Below are 22,864 nucleotides of genomic sequence, written 5' to 3'. Positions count from 1 at the left end.
CTTTAGAAAATATGAGATGTATAACTTTGGACCTACTTGTATTTAAATCACCGTACAACTAACTGAACTGAAGAAAAAACCCCACTTGTGCCCACTAGAGAGCGGTTAAAAATCTGCTCGGTCAACAGAGATAACAAATGTTATCATGACAAACCCATTTAAAAAAATTCACATACTGTATATAAGAGTTATCATGATAAGAGATCCTGACGTACGAAATGAGAAACTTAATGAACATTTGGATGCCTTTGGTCGTGAACAATGTAAGGTAGTTAAATTGTATAAAATGTCAGACAAAAAATAATCAAGACACTTTCGAAAGACATGTTTTTTGTTTGATTGAAAAGCAATTTTTTGTGTATAAACTAAAAAAATAAACTCTGTTTACCTCACAGATTGATAAAATGAATTGAAGAGTTGATGATTATTTTTGGAAGTCGATCGGTTGCTTCGATAAAAATGTATTTAGGTTTCAAAAGAAAGTACCTTTATACTATCCCATTGTAAGTAGGATATATAATTGTATATGTCGATATTCTAAATTAAATATCGTTTCTGAAACATAATAAAATGTTGATCTATTAATAAATCTTATTATTTTTTTGTGTTGTTTGGTTTCTTTTGCATTGAAGTGTATCCAACATTTCTTTATATACATACTTTAAAGTAACAAATTCATCGGTTTTGAAAATAAGATCCTTCCAGACGATGAAAATTATACTTTATAAATTTGGTGCGACTGCGATGCTTTTCTCAGTTTATCTTTATGAGGAACGTTCAAATAATAAATAATAAAAAACAAGAATATATAAATACTCGAATATATTGATATTTCCCGTATATATTCTCGGATATACTAGTTTTCTTGATACTAACCATTATAACTCATAAACTAGTATTACTATCAAATCTTTACTGTGGGGAGACGGTATGATAGAGCCACTGTTTGGGCCCCTACATTCAAAATTTAACAAAGCACTTGAAATATATATATATATATAAACATCCTTTGTATGTTCACAGCTTTGTTAATAAGATAAAAATTAAGATTTGCAAAAGAGCCTCACTTTAAGATATTGTCATTAACACTATAACATGAGCAACAACCTTACCGGAAATAATATCTAACTAAAAATTGTCATTTTGTTTTCATCGTTTAAGGCCGTATGATGACATATAGTTTCTGACATCTACGTAATTTGGTCTCTGGTGGATAGTTATTTCATTAGCGATCATACTTAATCTTCTTATTTTTATATTATACAAAAATGTTGATGGGGTTAAGGCTTTTGCTCATATTTAATTTTACAAAATAAACCGGTTTTTATAACAAAGTTGCCATAATTTTGACATGTATATGACATTCAATATGACATGCCTGTAATAAAGTTACCAGACTTGATCAACTTATTCATTTTGCAATCAAATTATAATTTTGAAAAGATTACATAATTTTCACTTATTTTGCAATCACAATTGCATGCCAAATAATGGCTCTTATCCCACATCAAAGACAAGTAATTAATATGTAGACGAAATGGTATCAAGTAGTACAAGTTGATAGTTCAAACCCATCACAGAAAAAAGAACGTTTGATTATCGTCAGAACTGTAGGGCTTGTCCTCCAGGTAGGTTCACTTTTCTTCTTTCTCTTGATGCTACTAATATCTTTGTATGCATTAATATAATGTTTCTATACATTATAATTTGGTTATGAAAATAAAGATGCTATTGTCACAACTTAAAAATTATGGGAAATATTAAGCTGGCCCTACAATGTGACCTCGGCAGTTAGATTGGAAGCTAGTAGCATAATCTGCTACTTGTATTTTTTTCTGCATATAATACTGGTTCAAAAATAAAGGCCGAGCTAATACAATTGTTCAGTGATCAATTACTAACATTTTCTTCGAAAAATGTCTGTACCAAGTCAAGAACATGACAGTTATTTCCAGTTTCTTCCGTTGGTAAATATAGTCTAACGTTTGATTTTGTGAGGTTTTATGGAATTCCCACCTCTTTTAATTCACCTTTGAGTTAGGTATTTTTGTTAATACTTAGCCACATTAAGTTTAAATTGACACTTGCCACACTCATTAGTTTACATCAACAAAAATTACATTACAAGTCAAATAAAATAAAATAATAAAAATAATAAATAAATAGAATGCCAAATTCAACCAATTTAAACAGACTTTGCTCAAGTGTTTTCCTATTTAGGCTATATAAACTATAGCTTTCGTTAATCGAGTAATGCCTTCGTAATCGGCTTTAACTAGGTTTGTTAAACATTACATGATGCATAGAGAAGTAGATGGGGGTACCTTTTAGATCAGCTACTAGTATCTGTTGTCTGTTATAAAGAATGATAATGTTACTTACCATGCCTACACATCAAACTTTAAATTTTCAAGTTTATACCCATAAACGTTCAATGAATACTGGTCATTCCAAAGATCATATTATTATAAATCAAATAGTTACTCTTTTTAGGTCATTTTTTTAGTAACAACAAACAAAAAACTATGTCAATTGGACCTGCTTTGGTACTATAACTGCCCTTGAATTTTTACTAGATAACATTTTTGTTCGCTATGGATATTCCGTATATCGTCAGGTTATCGGAATTCCCATGGGGACTAACTGTGCACCACTTATTGCGGACTTGTTTCTGTATTGTTATGAGTTACAATTTATGACTAAAATCAATAAAGACCCATCGAAACAACATCTGATTCAAAAATTTAATAACACTTTTAGATATTTAGATGATATATTGGCTCTCAATAATGACGACTTCAGTATGAACACTAAAGAGATTTATCCCGCCGAACTGACTTTAAATAAATATAATACTAACAATGAACACTGCCCTTTCCTGGATCTTGATATCTTTATCTTTAACGGGAAGCTTTATACCAAAATTTATGATAAAAGAGATGATTTTTCATTTCCTATTGTTAATTATCCATTTTTAGATGGTGACGTTCCTTTGTCGTCATCTTATGGTGTTTATATATCTCAACTTGTTCGATTCGCTCGTGTATGTAAAAACGTATTTGATTTCAACGAAAGAAATCTCTGTATTACTGAAAAATTATTACACCAGGGTTTTCGATATCACAAACTAGTCAAAACATTTACTAAATTTTAGCATCGGTACAAGGACATCATTCGTAAATATAAATCAACATGCAGACATCTTATACGTTCATGTATTTCACATCAAATATTTTATGGTTATATTCTTTACGAAGCACCAAAATGTCGGCATTCACCTCAAAAGCTAACCAAACCTTTAAACAGACTTATTTGGAAAGGATATAGTTACGATACTGTTGTCAAGTCATTAAGGATTGCATAATTTGGTATTAATATTGATTCACTCATAGGATCTTTGCATCGGAAATAAACACATTAATTCTAAAACCAGTTGCTGGCATGATACGGGTTTTGTTCTTCTCATATATTTTATGATGGTATGATACTTAACCCCTTACGGGAGGGATTGTACTTGATTTTCATATGATGAAGACATAATCTTTCAATCAGTTTAATTGAGGAATGGAGCTGTCATGTCAGTAACTGCTAGCAGTCCTTTGTTCATTTATGTATCATTGTCATTTTGCTTAGTTTCTTTGTTACCTATTCTGACATCGGACTCGGACTTCTTTTAAACTGAGTTTTACTGTGCGTATTGCTATGTGTTTCTTTATTCTACATTGGCTAGAGGTATAGGGGAGGGTTGAGATCTCACAAAACATTTTTTAACCCCGCCGCATTTTTGCGCTTGTCCCAAGTCAGGGGCCTCTGGCCTTTGTTAGTCTTGTATGTTTTTTAATTTTAGTTCATTTATATGTTTTGGAGTTTAGTGTGACGTCCATTTTCACTGAACTAGTACACAATTTTATTTAGGGGTTAGCTGAGGACCACCTCCGGGTACGGGATTTTCTCGCTGTATTGAAGACCCATTGGTGGCCTTCGGCTGTTGTCAGCTCTTTGGTCGGGTTGTTGTCTCTTTGACATATTTCCCTTTTCCATTCTCAATTTTATTAGTTCACAAGCAGACTATCAACAGAAAATATTTTCCTCCAATAATGATTGAATACCACAGATTGTATTCTTCAAAGATAGTAACTATGTTCAATGAAGAATATATCCAATCCATAAGGTAAAAGCACAGAATAATATAAACAAACTGGAATGATTTCTGTTCTCTGTCTCTCTTTATATACTGGCCAAAACAACATGTTCTAGAATTATTATTTTAGATAATCTTGAAAGTTCTAATGTGATGTAAATAAAATCTTTTTATAAACTTCTGCATCTTTTCCATTGTTCATAATAATATTTTGTCAACAGTACCTTATATCTGTCATGTAGCCAATTTACATTTAATGACATTAAGGTGTAATTTAAGATATAGCAGGCGCGTCAATTCATTAAGCCCCTTCCTATCAGTATCTGTAGAGAAATCAAAATAAGGTTATGAATTTCAAATTTGCATCAAGAAGCGTATTTCCGCGTTTATTTTGTGTCAATAGTATTTCTATCATAACACAATCCATCTCTCCTTCCACTCATGGTTATATAAATATTTTGGTACAAAAAGTAGACAACTATCTCCAATCTCCATTTTTATGTCGTTCCATCTGTGCGTTTCTTTTCATATAGTCTGCGAATTTTCAAAGAGAAATTAATATAGAATGGTTGTGGAAACCGTTATATTTCACAGCCGAAAATAGTGATATTTGCATTTTTTCCCTACAACTTCATACTTATAACAAATAACTAAACAGAAGTACGTTCTTTTTAGTCGTCTTCCGGTGGTACATTCCCATATTGGAAATCGGAAATGAACCTGTCGAAATTTTTTTTTGTCTGTGGTAGTTTTTGGTAGTTTTTCTGGGACACAGCTTATATGCCGAAGGAACATTCCAGTTTTGATGCCTCTTTATCAACATATTGCATTTTCTATCATGTCAATATGGTAGTGATTTGATTGGCTGCCAAAACAGTCAATGATAGCACTTGTCAAATGCAAAATTATAAGGATTCATTCAAACTACCAGTCCATGACAATATTATCGTTTGCGAAAATGGTTATGTGCATTCGATATATCCGTTTTGATAGAACTTGTAAATGCAAAAATGGCAAGGCGTGGTTGATCTGTCGAGTAAAAAAAAATCAAAATGCATGTTTGGTATGATTTGTCAATTTAAAAAAATGGAAGAATGGATTCTTATATGAATGAAAGATTTCGATAAGTAAAAAAAATGCACCGTACCTTCCCCCTAGTCTATGATGGAGTTTTGAAAGGTGGTCGTCTTTTTGATATTTTTATAGTTTGGATTGGTGTCTCATTGGTGTTTACCCAAGTTTCTTTTTAGCCATAAACATCAAATAACATCAATTTGCCTTACCAATAAAAATGGCAGCTGTGAATTTTGACTTTCCTACTTTCTGTGGAAATACCTTTTGATTTTGTTCTTCTGTTTTCTTCCACCATTTTTTTCTCTCTCTGAAATTTCACTTTTATTTTGCAACATGTCGATAAGATATTTGGTATATGATATCGGACAATTATTTCGCTTTTGAAACTCAACCTATTTAAGCACTTACTTTTCGATATGGGAGTAACAACATGTTTTTCTTGTTATCTGTTCTCCTCAGAAATCGGGAAAGATATCGCCAAAAGATTTTTCCTAGATGATCGTTACTTCCTTAGGATGATCAGTTAAATTTAGACAGAAGGGTCTGTAATAGAGTTATTTCCCTTTTCGTGTTTGGTATGAGTGATATGTTTGTGTAATTAACCACAAGTCGAAGAGACATAGATGGACTGGGATTTTCCCGCCATTTTTTTCTTTCGTTAAACCTCGGTTGTGTAGGTAAAGCATATCTTTCTCGGGTAATCAGAAAATCGGCCATATTTCAGAGGAAAGCTTGATAAACGCAGGATATCCAATTACATTTACAATGGTGTAATAATAGATACAACAGTTTTGAATATTTAGTGAACTTATATTATGGGGAGTTAAGATTCCAAAGAAAGGCGTATTTACAAGTCCGTCCTCTTTTATTGTAAATATTGTTTGTTTTAAAGCATCTCTGCTTAAATGTTTTAAACTTATTCATTTTGATTATGATCAGTAAGCCTTGACTTATGATACATTGTTTTTGTGTGTTTTTGTGCCGTTCTCCCGGTATACATAGCTGCAGGCGATTGTACACTTTGTTATTTAAGTGTTTATTTATAACATTGGATGTACAATAAAACATCTTATACATTAATCATTGTATCACAAAATATATTTTGTTTTTCAAAATTTTTAAAGTCCGAAGGATACGATCGTGCAGCGCTGCATACTTGAAGAGCGTGTCATGTATAAGAATAAATTTCATTATATTTTCTCTTAAATTATATATGTTTTTGTTAACCAGAGTTCCAGTGTATAGTTTTGACCAACGAGACAGCTGTAGCGGTTCAGATTAACATTTTTTAAACTAAATTTTCAAAATGGCATGATCTGTTGTAAAAATGAAAAACAACACATTATAAATTCCATGCGTCCGAAGCAACTTTCTTGATTTACTTCACCAGGAACGCCAACAGCCAAGTATTTGAAAGCCAAGGATGTATAAGAATCGAAACAGTTGAATAGCTGTTGTAAAATAAGCTTTTATGAAGTTATTTGAATATAATTATGATTTATTTTTGTTTTCATGGAGTTAAATTTAACAGGCCATGATCTAGCCCAGTTTGAAATAACATCAAAGCCATCAGTCAAAAAAGCAGCTGCTACAACTTGATTATCGACTACTGTACCAAATAAAGAAGTGTCATCTGCAAAAAGTCTACTGTCATTTTCAATATCATTTATATATATGAGTAACAGAAAAGGTCACAAAACTGATATTTTGTGTGCAGTTGGAGTAGCATTGGCATATCTCATTTCCATGGCGATTATTGATCCAAGCCCCTCAGTCATGTTCTATTGAAACTTTTGCATAATTTAAATGTTAAAAAGTTTCTAAATAAGACAGTTTGAGCGGAACCACTAATGAATGATTGATTGTTGGTTGTTTGACGTCCAGTGGCAAATATTTATGCATGTTCAGGACGAAAACAAACTCACAATTTATACAATAGGTAGATCCTGTAGTAATAAATAAATGAGGGTAGATTGGATAGGGACAGAAAATTTGCCTGGTAACTGGTCACCTATGGAACCCTTAAAGAGTTGTTGCAAGGGTTCTTAACGTACAATTATATACCTATGTAGAGTTATTTTCTTTCAGAACGACAGGTCTTTCTTTTGAAGAATCAACCGGGACGATACCAAGTTTCAATGAAATTTGCTTCAAGGCATAAAATAAAGTGTAAGAAGGTCATTATTTTCCTTGATTGAAATGCAAACTATAATTTACTTAATCATTAAATTCGTTTAGTAGTTATCCTGTGCTGTGGATTAGGCGTAAAAAATACTGTCCTCGGTTTTTAAGACTGAATTTCAAAATAATCGTCGTGGACGCACATTTCAACTTTATAAACAAAAAATGTGAAATGTTGTTTATTTATCGCTACAGTAAAGGGACACCATTTGAGATGAATTTGATAATGCAAAACTCTTCATACCACTTTTAAAACAAAATTAGCCAGAATTAACACATTCGTGTGTAGAATTTTGAAAATCTTATTGAGTCACACTGTATTGGTAAACATACATTCACCTATGGATATTCGTTTTTCGTTTTATATGTACATGTATCACGATTTCGTGTTCTATTCATATCAGTTCTGAATTTATTACATCTATATATTTTACTCTATCAAATGATCAAATGGCCAAATATTTTAATTCCTATAGAATAACAGCCCACGTACTTTATGATAGGGTCGGGTTGGGGGTATAATATTTAATTCTGACTAAGTTCTTGTTTAAAAAAATGTTTTGCCATTCAAAAGTGAAGAAAAACCAATAATTATGAACAGCCTGTTAAAAACTGTTGAAAAAATAATCTGCTTTACCGCGATGAAAGTGTCACGAGAAAAAAAAGCATTCACTTTCATAAACTAAGTTGATAATAAATTACTTACAAAGTGACTTGTATTTTTCATACAAACAATTCATTTGTGCCTTGCTTCATACAATTGATTGATGTTGGGTTTTATCGTCCGGCTATCTTGATAGATATTGCGGACTACAATAACCTATTCTTGCAGTGTTGGATCTGCTGTTCTTTTCCCTTTCATCTTGCTCCGACCTGGTGGTTGAGGTTGATACGGAGTGTCTGGCCGTTCTTGTAAGGCAAAGGCAGTTTGAATGGTCTCTGGATCTGGCATGGATATTGGTGAGGTATGTGATGGTGTGCAAAGTAGGTCGGGGCCATCGATGTCAAAACCCTCCGTGAAGTCTTTCCTACTACGCTTACTTCTAGGTTTTGATGGAGTATAGAAGTAACGGCGATGGCATGCCTTCTGGGAGTTGTACGGACTAGTGACAATGTCCGTCTTGATGTTGATTCCCTCTGGTTCTCCACGATATTTTGTTGGTGTAAGTGGTATACCAATAACTGTATCCCTGGCTTGCGTCTGACAGATGTTATCTACGCTTGTATTGGTGGAAGTTACAGGGGTAGCAGCGGAAGCAACGGCTTTTTTGGAGTCCATCCACTGGGTGAAACGCTCGGCATTTCGTCTCCTGGTAGATGGAGGCTTGTGTTTCTTTTGCAGGGCCGGCTTAGGGTTTCTGGATGTAGTGTCTGAGTCCTTGGCCTTGATCCAGGTGAGTTGGACTGTAACCTGGTTAGAACTAGCAGTAAATTTCCACTCAGGTTTTCTTTCTAACTTCATGGTGGCTAAAAGCGCTTTCAACTCATTCGGTAATTCCATAATAATTGTTCACGAGGTTGACGGTTCAGAATACAGCTCACTGCTTCATACAATTACAGTGATATTTCTATTATAACTGGATAATGATTGCTAATGCTTATATCTAGATTGATTAGTGAGTTTTATTTCACGTTACAAATGAGCCGAAGGGCGTATTAAAATCAGAACGAATCAGAAAAGAATATCCCACTTTAATGTGGTCGGTGAAATAGGATGGAAATCCTGCAAATCTTTGCAGAAAATAATATTTTTTGACGGTATATAAGTTAGATAATGCAGTATCTATAACAGAGCGTGACACTCTATCTACACGAGACATCGGATTTAACGTCTCCATTCTGATCGGACGTAGGTGTGTATTTATACATCCCACACAGCCAAACGGACTCCCCACTTTATCAAGGATTTCACTGACGGTCGAAAGAAGACCAAGAGTGACCATATTTCTATCCCCCAGTAACCCTTAGGATGTCCAATGATGATAAGTCAATGATATTTGGTGGGTAGTTGTACTAGCACTAGCAAACCTTATATCCATGGAGATTATTTGTCCCCTCCCAAATCATCTTATGTCAAGTTCTCACTCTGTTGACTTTGAAACTTAGCATAGTTTACGTGTTAAAGTTTAAAATAAGGTCAGTATAAGGGGACCCACAAATGGTAAGTCAATGATATTTGGTATGAAGTTTTATTGATTTGCATATCTCCTTTCCATATAAATTAAAAGCTCCAACAGTCAGACATAGTTCATTGACTTTGGATGTTTTACTGGTTAAAGTTTGGGATCAGGTCAGTTTTATTTAAACAATGATATTTGCTTTACAGTTGTATTATGGTTGGTATAGGACATTTCCTCGGAGATTTTTTTGCCCTGGTTTATTGACTTTGGATTGCAATTTAAATATCAAAATTCGCATTGTAATATCAAAATAAAATACAGACAAGACAGATCTTTTTGTCAACAGTTTATTTCATTAAAAATTCTGTAATCATGTTCGAAGTTTTTTAACTGTTTAGCGCAAACAGATATGATTTAATTATCTACTAAACGTGGAGACTTCTAATTTTAAAAGAAAAATGAGGATTCTCCTGTTAGATCTGGTGTGTTGGCAGTCTGACTTTCGTTTATTTATTATGATTTTCGTTGTGACTAGATTTTGAATAATCAATTACGATTAAAGGGGCATTCCAGGTGACTGATGCACAGCAATTGATTCCTTACCTGCCAAAAATCATGGATCACACTGTATTAGTAGCTCATGGGATTAAAATTTTGGGCAAACCTGTCTTGATAAAAATACCCTTTCATGAACATTATGTACCAAACAACATTGATAAAAATACATCCATCTACTTTTATTCATTTGTATGCATATTTTTGGCTTGAACCCCATTTACATTAATATGTCTTTTTGTGATTATATTTTTCTATGCAGTGTACGTGTATGTAACATTTGCGTTTTCCGATTGGCAATCATTAACACAAACATTAACATGAAATTACAAATGTAAAAATGAAAATATTTATGATATGTTAATATATGAAAATTCAAATTGATTAAATGCAAATATTAATGACTGATCCCTCAACAGCTTTCTTTTCATTTCAATTTAATCAAAAATTTGATAGACGCCATGGCTAAAAAAGAAAATGACCAACAGACAAACAACAGTACACAAAACACAATATAGAAAACTAAAGACTGAGCAACACAAACCCCACCAAAAGCTGAGGGTGATCTCAGGTGCTCTGGAAGGGTAAGCAGATCCTGCTCCACATGTCAGTCATAATTGACATTGTCATAGTATTATGACACAGATTTATCAACCTCGAAAGGTAATGTACTTTATTGTGAAAACTGTGGACCACTGGTTCCAAATAATGTTGATTATGACAAAGTGTTTTATAAACAGTGAGACGAAGTGCAGTATATATTGTACAGATATTCTTTAATAAAACATGTGGAATTCGTTTCTGAATTGATAATCAAACTCCCTTCTTCTAGTACGATTAAGTTATAAGGTCTGTGTCTGTGTCAAGACGTGTTCTAATAATAGTAATAACATTAATTGAGAAACCTTGAACAAGATGGAATGAAACAATTTGTTTAATTTGATGAATTGACAATTTAGTAACTTATATAAATAATTATTTTTAGAAAGGTTAAAGGCAATACGTGCGTTCTTAGACTGTTATTTACAATATGTTACATAGGAATATACTATTTTCGTATATTTATTATACGTAGTCATATATTTGTACGAATTGATCTTTCTCAGAACAACATTTTATTTCAAAAATTAAATGTTCAATGTTAAACCACTGAAACTGCAGTAAACATGTGTTAATCCACTGACTATGCAAATACTAGCGTAATATTAAGCATATCATCTCTACACCAACGTGTTATTTACGAAATCTTTCTTCAATTGTAAGGTTGTGTGATAAAATTTCTATATTTACGGTCGGTTTGGCAACTATTTTACATGCAAGTAAAATTAACTTACTCCTATCATCATCCCCTGCTATATTGCAAACATGACGACGTATTTGAACTGTTTTGTTATCTTAAATTTTTCTGGACTTTTTTCTCGTCCTCAAATCATAATTTTCAATAGATGTTAATATAGTTGTCCAAGTTTAGCATACTGCTTATTTTCAGTTGAGCATATTCTCTTCATTCGCAATGCCTGACTGAAAGGGATACCACGGGAGCAGTATTTGGGATGGCAACTTTTTGGAGAGAGAAATTGATGTTTGTCTGTTTTCTTCATATGAAGATCCGTTATCATGGTTCCGTTCTGGATGTAGAAGTTGATTTTCTCAATCGATGTTACAATAGAGGCAAGACACATCTTGAAGAAACCGGATTAACAGATTCAGATACGTTCGTGTTGCTCAGTCTTTAGTTTTCTATGTACTGTTTTGTATACTGTTGTTTGCTTTTTTGCCATTTTTCTTCTTTTTTTTTGTCATGGCGTTGTCAGTTTGTTGTTGACTGATGTGTTTGAATGTCCCTTTGGTATCTTTCGCCTCTCTTTTAAAGGACTTGAATGCTTATGTTTTTTCTCACTGTATTTTCCTAAATCTCTACATATTGAATTCCTTTACCCTCTATTTTTACTTTTTAATGAAATTAACACTACTTGAATTGCACGTGTCCGTAGCTTATTCCTGATTTTAACTTCATCATGAATATTTGAAAGCCAGGAATGTATAAATACGTAGAGAAACGTAACAAGATAATGATTAAAAAAACCTAAAAAGTATAGCCAAATTCATTATTGAAATTATTCATGTTTTTGTATTCAGTTTATTTCTTGCATTTATTATTCGACGCTAACAATGTCTAGTAGTATCTTTTCAACAAAAAGCCAGTTTGTCTAAATAGCTTTTATAATTCCTTGCGTTACATATTTTCCTGCGAGTCTGAAGTGTTATTATGTAATGTGATAAAAATATAAACTGGTTTTTTTTTACGCGAATTTCACCATTGACTTTTTAAAATTCTTTCTTATGTGTTATTATTTCAAATTGTTAGTATATATAATTAAATGATTGCTTTATAATGCTTCTTTATTCAATTAATTTCATTCCAAAATTCCATATTACTTTTACTTTTCTGTTACCTGGCATTTCAAAACAAGTGTTGATAATCAAATAAATTTTAGTCTATAGAGTTATTTTTATCTAAAAAACGCATTATTTTAAAAAGTTTGTCTTGTATTTGGTTTTGGACTTATAAGAGTCGTTGTCTTTATTGGTATCTTCCTTACCAACCTGACATAGAGTACACAAGTTTTTCATTCTTTAGTTGTTTCAAGATCGAGTGAAAGTATATGTTGCTAGATTTCATATTGAAAATTAAGCGAATTTGATTGAACCTTCCTAAAGCGCAATGTTTAAAAATGGCTTGTAATTCTTAATCACTTCACTTAGACAAAATGACCACTAACAGTTATATAACAAACATACTTCGTTTCAGTGAGACAGTAAATTATTTGTGTTGTATTAAGTCGGCAGTCTCTATTTTCTACCCTTGAACTACAGTCAAATACTGACTTCTTTCCAAATGCAAATTAACTTATAATAGATCAAACCGGCTAATGTTCCAAATCCTTATTTAATTTGTCTATTGATATGCGCCCAAAATTTTAAAATCATTCATCATTTTTAAAGCGTTGCAACTTTCTGTTGTTATGCCCCCGCCGTCATCGGAGGGGGCATTAAGAGTTACCCTTGTCCATCCGTCCTTTCGTACGTCCAAACATTAGTTTCCGTTCTCTTACTTTAGTTTGTCTCGACCAATTGTTATGACTTTTATACACAATGCTTATTACCACAAAAAAAGATCAAGTTCGAATTTGGGTGGCGTCACTTTTACCGTTCTCGAGTTCTGCCACTTTATAACGTTATATACAAGCGACTGAATTTCAGGACCCAAAAGACACAATATCAGTAACAAGTGTGTGATTTTATTTAAACAGTTCAGTTGATGGCTTTCAACGGAAAATAATAAAACTACTAGGAAAAATTATTAAATACGAGATTTCGATTGAAGATTGAATTTTAAACGCTAGAGCTTCATGATCCAAAATAACTCCCGTGAGAAATCCTGGCTACGGGCAAGAATGGACTCTAAAAGATGACTTTGTAAAAATATTTACTGAAGTTTATCAACGAGTCTTCAACAGTAGTTACTTTGATAACTGAATTAAATATTTGAGAATCAGTCTTAAAGTCTGGCTAATTGCTATCGAATTGGTTTTTTAATACACGCGTCATAATGGACTTTCCGTTTTGAATTTTCCTTGGAGTTCGGTATTTTTGTTATTTTACTTTTTGATATTGGTCCTGCATCAGCATCAACTGTTAAAGTTTTAATAAATTCCTTAATTAGAGTTTGCAGTGAGAAGCCAGATGGTCTACCCGATAAAATTCTGATTCTGTAGTTAAATATGTCCAATGAGGAATCAGGAAATGACAGTGCGACTAAATATTCTACTATGATCTGATTTTAATAAAAATGATGGTAAATTTTAATGTTCTCTTAAGAATAAATAATTTAATTATTGTTGTTCACTTTAGCACGTGAACTTTCGTAAATCAATGTGGTTAGGGCCTTAATTAACTAGGTAAAAGAAAGCCCTGTAGACGGGTCTACATGATTTTGCATAAAGTAAGACATGAATTAAGAAGGTTATTAGTTTAGATTTTGTGTTTTAGACTGAGTGGCAATGTTTTCGATAAGCTGAGAGTCCCTCAAATATTTGATTGTTGAATAAATTTTACACTATTTACTTTCACATGGAAGGGAATATCCGCCATAATTATACATTTCTTAATTTGTAAAATGCAATTTCTTAATTTGTAAAATGCAATTTCTTAATTTGTAACATGCAATTTTTTAATTTGTAAAATGTAATTTCTCAATTTATAACATGTATATTTTCTAAGTACGAGTTGGTTAGTACGAGTTGGCTAAGGTATACGAGTTGACATGGATCCACAGCGACTTCGTGCGGAATATTGTGGAACTATTTCATTCTTGATTTGTAAAACTTCTTGATTTGTAACTTGTAATTTTTCTTGAGAAACGGAACTTTTCGTTGGCTGGCAGCGGTAACAATTACACTAACACATTCTCCCAAAAAGTGACTCAAACAAAGCAAATTAAGAAATGTAGAATTTCATGTAACGAACGAAGATAACACGTTTACACATTAAGAAGTTACATTTCACAAATCAAGAAATGTAGAAATTCATGTAACGGATGGAAAAAATACATGTTACAAATTAAGAAAGTACATTTTACAAATTAAGAAATTGCATGTTACAAATTAAGAAACGTATAATTACGGCGGATATTCCCTTCCATACTTTCAAATAAAATTGAGAATGGAAATGGGGAATACGTCAAAGAGACAACAACCCGACCAAAGAGCAGACAACAGCCGAAGGCAAACCAATGGGTCTTCAACGCAGCGAGAAAATCCCGCACCCGGAGGTGGTCCTCAGCTGGCCCCTAAATAAAATTGTGTACTAGTTCAGTGAAAATGGACGTCACACTTAACTCCAAAACATATAAATGAACTAAAATTAAAAAACATACAAGACTTACAAAGGCCAGAGGCTCCTGCCTTGGGACAGGCGCAAAAATGCGGCGGGGTTAAACATGTTTTGTGAGATCTCAACCCTCCCCCTATACCTCTAGCCAATGTAGAATAAAGAAACACATAGCAATACGCACAGTAAAACTCAGTTCAAAAGAAGTCCGAGTCCGATGTCAGAATATGTAACAAAGAAACTAAGCAAAATGACAATGATACATAAATGAACAAAGGACTACTAGCAGTTACTGACATGCCAGCCCCAGACCTCAATTAAACTGAGCTCCTTTGTTTCATATACAATGTATTTAATATGTAATTTCCACACTGACAACGAAATTTGTTTTCGATTTACATAAACTTTTTTTTCAATTTCCATTTTGTAACAAACCTGCATCGTTTGTAGTATTTTTTGGTTTAGGCATAATTCTAATACTCAGGAAGTTTCCTAAAATACATGAAACGCATTTCAAGTTATTTTTTAGGCATATCTATCTGACTATTGACTCTATCTTATTTTTATTGTCCTGCTCTAGGCTTTACATTATGGACTTAGAGCTCCTTTTGTAATGTTTGTTAGTTCTGGGCTCCAATGATATGTCACCAAAGGTACTGGCTCTGGACTTCAAAGGAACTGGTGGAGCCAATGTTATCACCACAAATTATAGCCCTTTAATACAACAGCAGATTACTTGAATTTTATCAGAGTGTCACCATATTACACTTTTTCCCTGAATTCCTCTGGCGAAAAGGGTGTACTGATGTATGAAATAGGGATTGCAGCACTTATTTTATGGTAATAATGATTTGTGGAATACAACATATTAGAATTGAAATAATTTTTGATGACACTAACGTGTAATTCCACAGGAATTAACCATGTTACTCGAGTGTAATACACATAAAATCGGGAAATTTCAATATGATTATGAATGATGAATGAAATATAATTCACGATACCACGTTTCTTTTGATTATCAAGCGTACAAGGATCATTGTTTTTGATATTTTTTTAGGTGAACAAGTGTTTTAACATAACTGATAATTGTGATATTTGATATGAAAATATTTCGTAACTTGTGATAACGGAACTAATATTGTACTTGTTCTAAAAGGGGAACAATTTCATGCATGTATATTTCTTAGTATACGACAAATGCCTTTTTCCAATACTTTCGCGCTTTGATTTCGTCATATTTTTTGTTTTCTGTTTCTGATGAGTTTTTTTAGAGAGTAAAGATAACATTTAGCTCCACAAAGACATAATTTTCATGGAGATGCTGAAATATGCACAATGATTGCCACTCGTTGAAAAGAAAATATGTAAAACGTTTGAAAACTAGCACACACCAACAATGGCCTAAGCACAAAATAACCCGAAGGGAGGAAGCATTAGTTGTTGCAGAGTCACATAGTTTGATGAACTGTTCGATACTTCACACTTTTAACTTGTATTTAAATAATGTACATTATTGATGCTGAAAAGTTTACTTCTGTCGTAATGAAATTGTCTAAATTAAGGGATGGTTATTAACTACACCCAACATCATGACAGTGGTTACAAAGCAACTTGTCGAAATCAATTTTATTTTGAACCAGTAGTCCACAGCTTCCACAATAAAGTACATTACCTTTTGATGTTGATGTAACTGTGTCCTACAACTATTACAATGTCATTATTTAAATTACATTGTTTCGACTACAATCGCACGCTAATCTTTAACATAAAGGACAGTTGATTGAATAAAAGTGATGGATTGCCACGCTTATATTAAACTGAGGTCCTATGAACTTAGCCTGGCGTCCTGACCGAATCTAATAATTCGTCTATTGTCGAGCAGTGGGCCAGGATCCCAGGCTACTATGAACTGACTTCAGATTGCTGTCAATATGAGGGAAAATATTCCAGATATATTTAGACAATTAGTTGGGAACCAGTATTCGATATTTAAAAATATTGATATCTTTAATTGTTTTAGTATTAAAAGTGTTGAGTAACGTACATGAATTGTAGATTAAGTTTGGGAAGTCGTATACACACCCTTTTTGTAGTCATTCCACATAAAGACATACAAATAATCTGCAGGTTTTGTGATTTTATAAGAATTGCAAATATTTAACAAATTCAAATTCTCATACGGAATGATTTTCTTTTTTTTCCTCAACACTGCCTGCTGAAGAGAGCGAGAGAAGGTAGGAGGGGTGTCATCCCGAATTTCTGGAGAAAAAAAAGAAGCTGAATATCGAAATCCCGAAAAAATAAAGCATTTCATGCCGAATCCCGAAAAATTAATCATTGATTCCCGAGTCCCAATAAGTGTAAATTCCGATTTCACACAAAAATGTAGGACCAACCCGACGTCCCGAAAAGATCTGTTCAAGAGTTCAGTTTATCTAAATTTTCAGAGATTAATATCAAACAAAAAAATTTTACAAAAATTAGTCTTCAGACACGTTAATTGATAAAAGGTATAGTCTGGATTTTGCTAGAAAATAGCCAATGAAATGCATACAATATCGTATGTCATGGGTCACGCACGAACTGTCTTACTTTATAGGGATGCTAATGTGGCACATCAAAGATAAGATATACTTTAACCAGACATGTACCCATTGTACCACAAAACTTAAATTAACCTGAATACATTGACATCTTATCCTGTCGACTTTGAAACCCGTCAGACAGTTCCACAGAAGAGACCTTGATGAATTTTGAAATTTAAACAACTCTTTACTTCCACGGGAACGATGATTTTGCTAGTACTTTGTAGTGATAAGTTCATCAACGAAGTAATTTTAAAAATTTGAACCTTCTTAAAGCAAGAAGGTCTCCTTGTGTACCCGAAGTTTTGTTTTGTGGACATATGTTGTTGTGGATAAAGTCGCACCGACTTAAACAATGTAGGGTCTACATAGAAATGACGATTTAGGGGTTCGAGGTACAATGTATTTATAATTTGAATAAAAATGTTATCTATGTAGAATTTTGCTGTCATTTCAATTTGATTCAAACTCAATTATGTATATTTAATTGGTTAAAAAAAAATTTCACTCCACCCCTAGTCCTATAATATAAGACTTCGTAGGTTCATATCGTTTGCATTCAACGTAAAAATATCCGTAGATGTTATAGCAACTATAGGTCATCGTACGGCCTTCGTCAATAAGCAAAACCCATACCGCAATAAGCAAGCCATAAAAGGCCCAGACATAACAAAATGTAAGCAATCCAAACGAGAAAACAAAAGCCTGAATTATGCACAAAACAACAAACGAGTAACAAATATGATACACAGCAACGAACGATAACCACTAAATTACAATCTCCTGATTTGGGACAGGCACATAGATAATGCGAGTCAAACATATTTTTGTGCGTTGTAAATTACACCACAGACTTTCTTTATTCAAAGAATAAATTCGAAAGTACATAATTATTACCAATTCTCCATGATAAAGAAGGTTTATAATGTAATGTCTTTTGGATTCAAACTAATTAAATTTGGGTTAGCGATGCAAAATTTTAGATATTTAGCTTGCAAGTAAAAAAAAATACAGTGGAAATTGTCCGCATCTTCTTGGTGAGTTTTTAGTAAAGATTAACATTTAAGACTAGTGTGTGAAATGCATTGCCTCTTTTACAAAAGTATATTCACGCACGTAGCGAAAATGTATAAATTTCAATTGACAATGAGAGACACGTTTTCACTGACTTTTTGGCAAAAGAGAACTTTCCCTTCATACGCAATATTTTCAAGCAAGTACTATGTAATCTTACTTTCATACAACAGGTCACTCTACTCCTCTTCATATTTATATGAAATCTATGGATCTCGTAAAATTTACGACTCCAGAATATCTTTCACAGTTGATTAGTATTTGAAACATCGGTACTAAATATATCATGCTGAAATTTTTTTTCTTATGCACCGATTTTTTCATTTTTAGGAAGAGGATGCATTCTTAAAAAAATAAAATGTTTGACTAAATGTCTTGAAAAATGCACTGCTTGTTTTGAAATGGAATGGAAAAAAGTAGTTTATTTGGATTGTCTACTGAAATTTTTAATTTAATAGATTTATTTTGAATCCATGTAAAGTTTCCCGATATGACGTTCAAAATACGGTTATCAATCAATTTAAGAAGGCGGGATAAACGGTCATTGGTATCCAATGTACAAAGTGTTGAAGAGCGGTGATGCTCAAACACATCGAATGACATTGTCATAAATAAATGACAATGTTATATAAACAACAAAAGCATAATCAGATTGTTTAATCATAATTCAAAACAAAATAAAGTTGAAATTGACAAGCAGCTTTGTAACCACTGTCATGATGTTGGGTGTAATTTGATTTGTTTGTTTACTTTTTTATTTTTTTCAATATGAAAAGTATGGAAAGTAGACATCCTTTTCCACCAAAAATGCTAGTTGCGTTCCTTTAAATATTTTGTCTGCCCTTATTTTTTTATATTAATACTAACACATAGGCTACTATAATGTGGTTTATTCTTGTATACTTGTAGAATGTTGTTTGTGAAGGTATTGTGTGTAATCGCTGTTACTATTGCCTGTAATGAATGCGATCTTGATTTTCGTGTCATAGATTTGACTCATACTATTGGACCGATGGAGGTTAAATTTCCAGATCAGCCTCCATGGAACTTTACAATATTGACAAGAGGGTTCAGTCGAAGTGCACAAATTTGGTATGTATAATTAATTTGCATATAACTGTTATCAATAATTAAAACTGTACATACAACATGTCCTTATTAATTGAACTTCCTACATGCGTCAACTTTTCCATATGTGTGATCCCTCTTGCTCTAGGCTATGTATTAAACTTTTTGCCAACCAATACATATGGATTGATCTTGTTTTGAATACAGATTTCTAAATACTCATTTATTAGCTCTAAAGAAATGTATAATTTTGGCGAATGTATTCAATGTTTTCAAGAACTAAAACAATGCTGGTCATATGTTGCGGTGTTACTTGTCCAATAGTGCAAAATCAGTGTTATTAGGGATCATTCGAGTTACAAAATGAAAAAAAAGGTATTGATTTTAACCCTCTTGCTGCCGGAGGGACACATATGAATGTATGAAAGCATTTGTTCATCATTGTATCTCTTTCAAATAAAATATCGAAGATATTTCAGCGTAATATTTTTCTTCAATGGGTCATCAAGGGAATGTAATTAGGGCGTAACGTCATATATTGAATGACGTCGTAGTTGGGTATGTGACGTCACAGACGTCAAGCTGTCGTATTTTCTGTCACATGGAATGCAATCGTTTAAAAGCAGAGGCAGCAAGAGGGTTAAGGCATATTCCATTTCTACTTCTAATTACGAACATATTGATATATACATTAATATAGTTATCAATTCTGAAACATCGAACAAATACAATGAAGGCAAACTGGAAAGCAAAATTCGTATTATCACCAACACCGTAAACGACGTCTCTGTATTTGCTGTTTTTTTTGTTGTTGTATAATTTTGCATATCGTTTTACCGTCTTATGGAATGATTTCCCTTTCTAATGTCATTTATGTGTAAACAAAATTTCACTGCAGCACAGTATTTTTTTCATCGATTTGGTCTACAAACAATTCTTGACTTGAAGTAGGAACAAATAATTACATTTGTATCTACATTCTGAGTAACCTCCTTTTGAGTGGATTGATCTTTGATGTTTGTAACAATTCCGTAATATCTGTGAAATATTTTGTCTCCTTTGCAATGGATTGAATACATTTGTTCTGCTTTGAAATTATTCATCATGTGTATAGATATAAGAAGATGTGGTATGAGCGCCAATGAGACAACTCTCCATCCAAGTCAAAATTTATAAAAGTAAACCATTATAGGTCAAAGTACGGTCTTAAACACGGAGCCTAGGCTCACATCGAACAGCAAGCTCTAAACGGCCCCAAAAATTACTAGTGTAAAACCATTCAAACGGGAAAACCAACGGTCTAATCTATATAAACTACGAGAAACGAGAAACACTTATGAACCACATCAACAAACGACAACTACTGAACATCAGATTCCTGCCTTAGGACAGGTGCAAACAATTGGTTTCCCAGTAATTATTGTGTACGATGAACTACTTTGGATCCGTTTTGCAACAATATACATGCAGCAAAAGACATCGGAAAATAACGGGTATTAGGATTTTACGTCAGGAACAGTAGCCGACGATACATTAAATAATCTATTAATGAGACAATTTTGTATGCTGGCTTCTCAATTTTTAAAATCATAACTAGGTAGCCTACTATTGTCATTATACACAAACACTTTTTTTTTTTAGAAATCCCTTTACTTATACCACTAATTAATCGGACAATGTGGGTTATACAAAATAGAGAACATGTCTGGTTATTTGGGATAACAGGGATTCTGTAGCAGAACTCAATCAATTCATGATCGCGACTGTAGAACCTGTGAAGTTATTTCAGTCCTACATCGTTGTCTCGCTGGCAATCTTTTTAAAACCGGAGGATTGTAGAAAGATTGCTAATGATTGATTTAATTGGAAAGGGGAGGGGCTTAACCTAATCAGCAGACTTTTCATAATTTGTTGAGATGACACAATATTTCATTACTCGAATATTGGCTCTTGAAAGACTTTGATAATCTTTTTTGAATCGAAAGATTAGAGGTAGTTTGATCAATGAAGAACATTAATATAATTCCTTGTTCTCAGTGTTTTAATTTTTTTTGTCGTTTCACATTGTAGGCTAGAGTACAACTACTTTGGTTTGTCTGAACATACACTTACACATGTTGACGCACCTGGACATATGAATAGAAACAGAGAGCGCATGCATGAAGTTCTTATAGAAAGTTTGATAGGCCCAGCTGTCATAATAAATGTGAAAAGAAAAGTTGCAATCAACCCTGGATATGGACTAACAATACAAGATTTGCTAGAGTGGGAAGCTCGATTTGGTAGAATACCTTGTGGTGCCTTTGTCATAATGAACAACGGGTGGTCAAGGAGATATCCATTCGCTAATAGAGTATTTAATACTAATAATATTTCAGATCCAACAAGCTTCCTATTCCCAGCGTGGACTGTTGAGGCAGCGGATTGGCTTCTTTCAAACAGACGCGTCAAAGCTATTGGTACAGATACACCATCCCCTGATCTAAGAAGTCAGCCGCAAAGATTTCCGGTTCATGAACGTATATTCCGCGATTCTGTATTATCACTGGAAGCTGTGGCAAACTTAGATAATGTTCCATATCGTGGTGCAACTATTTTTGTACCCGCTCTGAAATTATTTGACGGAAGTGGTGCGCCAGCTAGAATGTTTGCAACAGTTCCGAGACGTAAATGTACTTAAATCCAAAATATATCATATAATTAAAAATATTCTTTAATTTGTTTTGATTTTAATTTCAATGAAATTTTTTAACAAAGTATCATCCTCTCAGATTCATCAGCTAAATCATCAAATAGTAATCAATCTTAACAATATGAAAATAAGGAAATGTGGTGTGATTCCTAATACATACGCAGTCTTCATATTGCCTTAAAAATTAGTAAGTCCCAGCTTTGTTTCATAAGAATAGCAAAAGTAGATTCAATTTTTTTGATTAAGGAACTCTGATTCAAACAAGAGTATAGAACTGTGCAATTGACACAATACTTTATTTTTTATTGTGTTTGGTGGACGTGGTTTTCAAGAGAAACAGCTAACCATGTTCGTATGGAAATAAACTGTGCTCCACCTCCCATGCACTGACATGTATCTTGATTTATATGTGCCAAACTTTATAGTTCGACTAGCTATATTATATCCATGCATCATGTAAACGTATAACGTAACATCT

General features: G+C 33.1%; 1 long non-coding RNA gene across 1 annotated transcript; it reads left to right on the top strand.

Annotated features, from left to right (window-relative positions):
• Nucleotides 1-1,585: 1,585 nt before the first annotated feature.
• On the top strand, nt 1,586-22,411 carry LOC127735543 (uncharacterized). Its single transcript, XR_007998444.1, has 3 exons — nt 1,586-1,628; nt 19,536-19,718; nt 21,765-22,411. It is a non-coding gene; the product is annotated as an uncharacterized LOC127735543 (long non-coding RNA).
• Nucleotides 22,412-22,864: the final 453 nt, after the last annotated feature.

Source organism: Mytilus californianus, unplaced genomic scaffold (genome assembly GCF_021869535.1).
Source record: "Mytilus californianus isolate M0D057914Y unplaced genomic scaffold, xbMytCali1.0.p SCAF_3, whole genome shotgun sequence".
NCBI classification, from domain to species: domain Eukaryota; kingdom Metazoa; phylum Mollusca; class Bivalvia; order Mytilida; family Mytilidae; genus Mytilus; species Mytilus californianus.
Note: the sequence above shows the minus strand (reverse complement) of the source record. Positions and strands in the feature narration are given on the sequence as shown.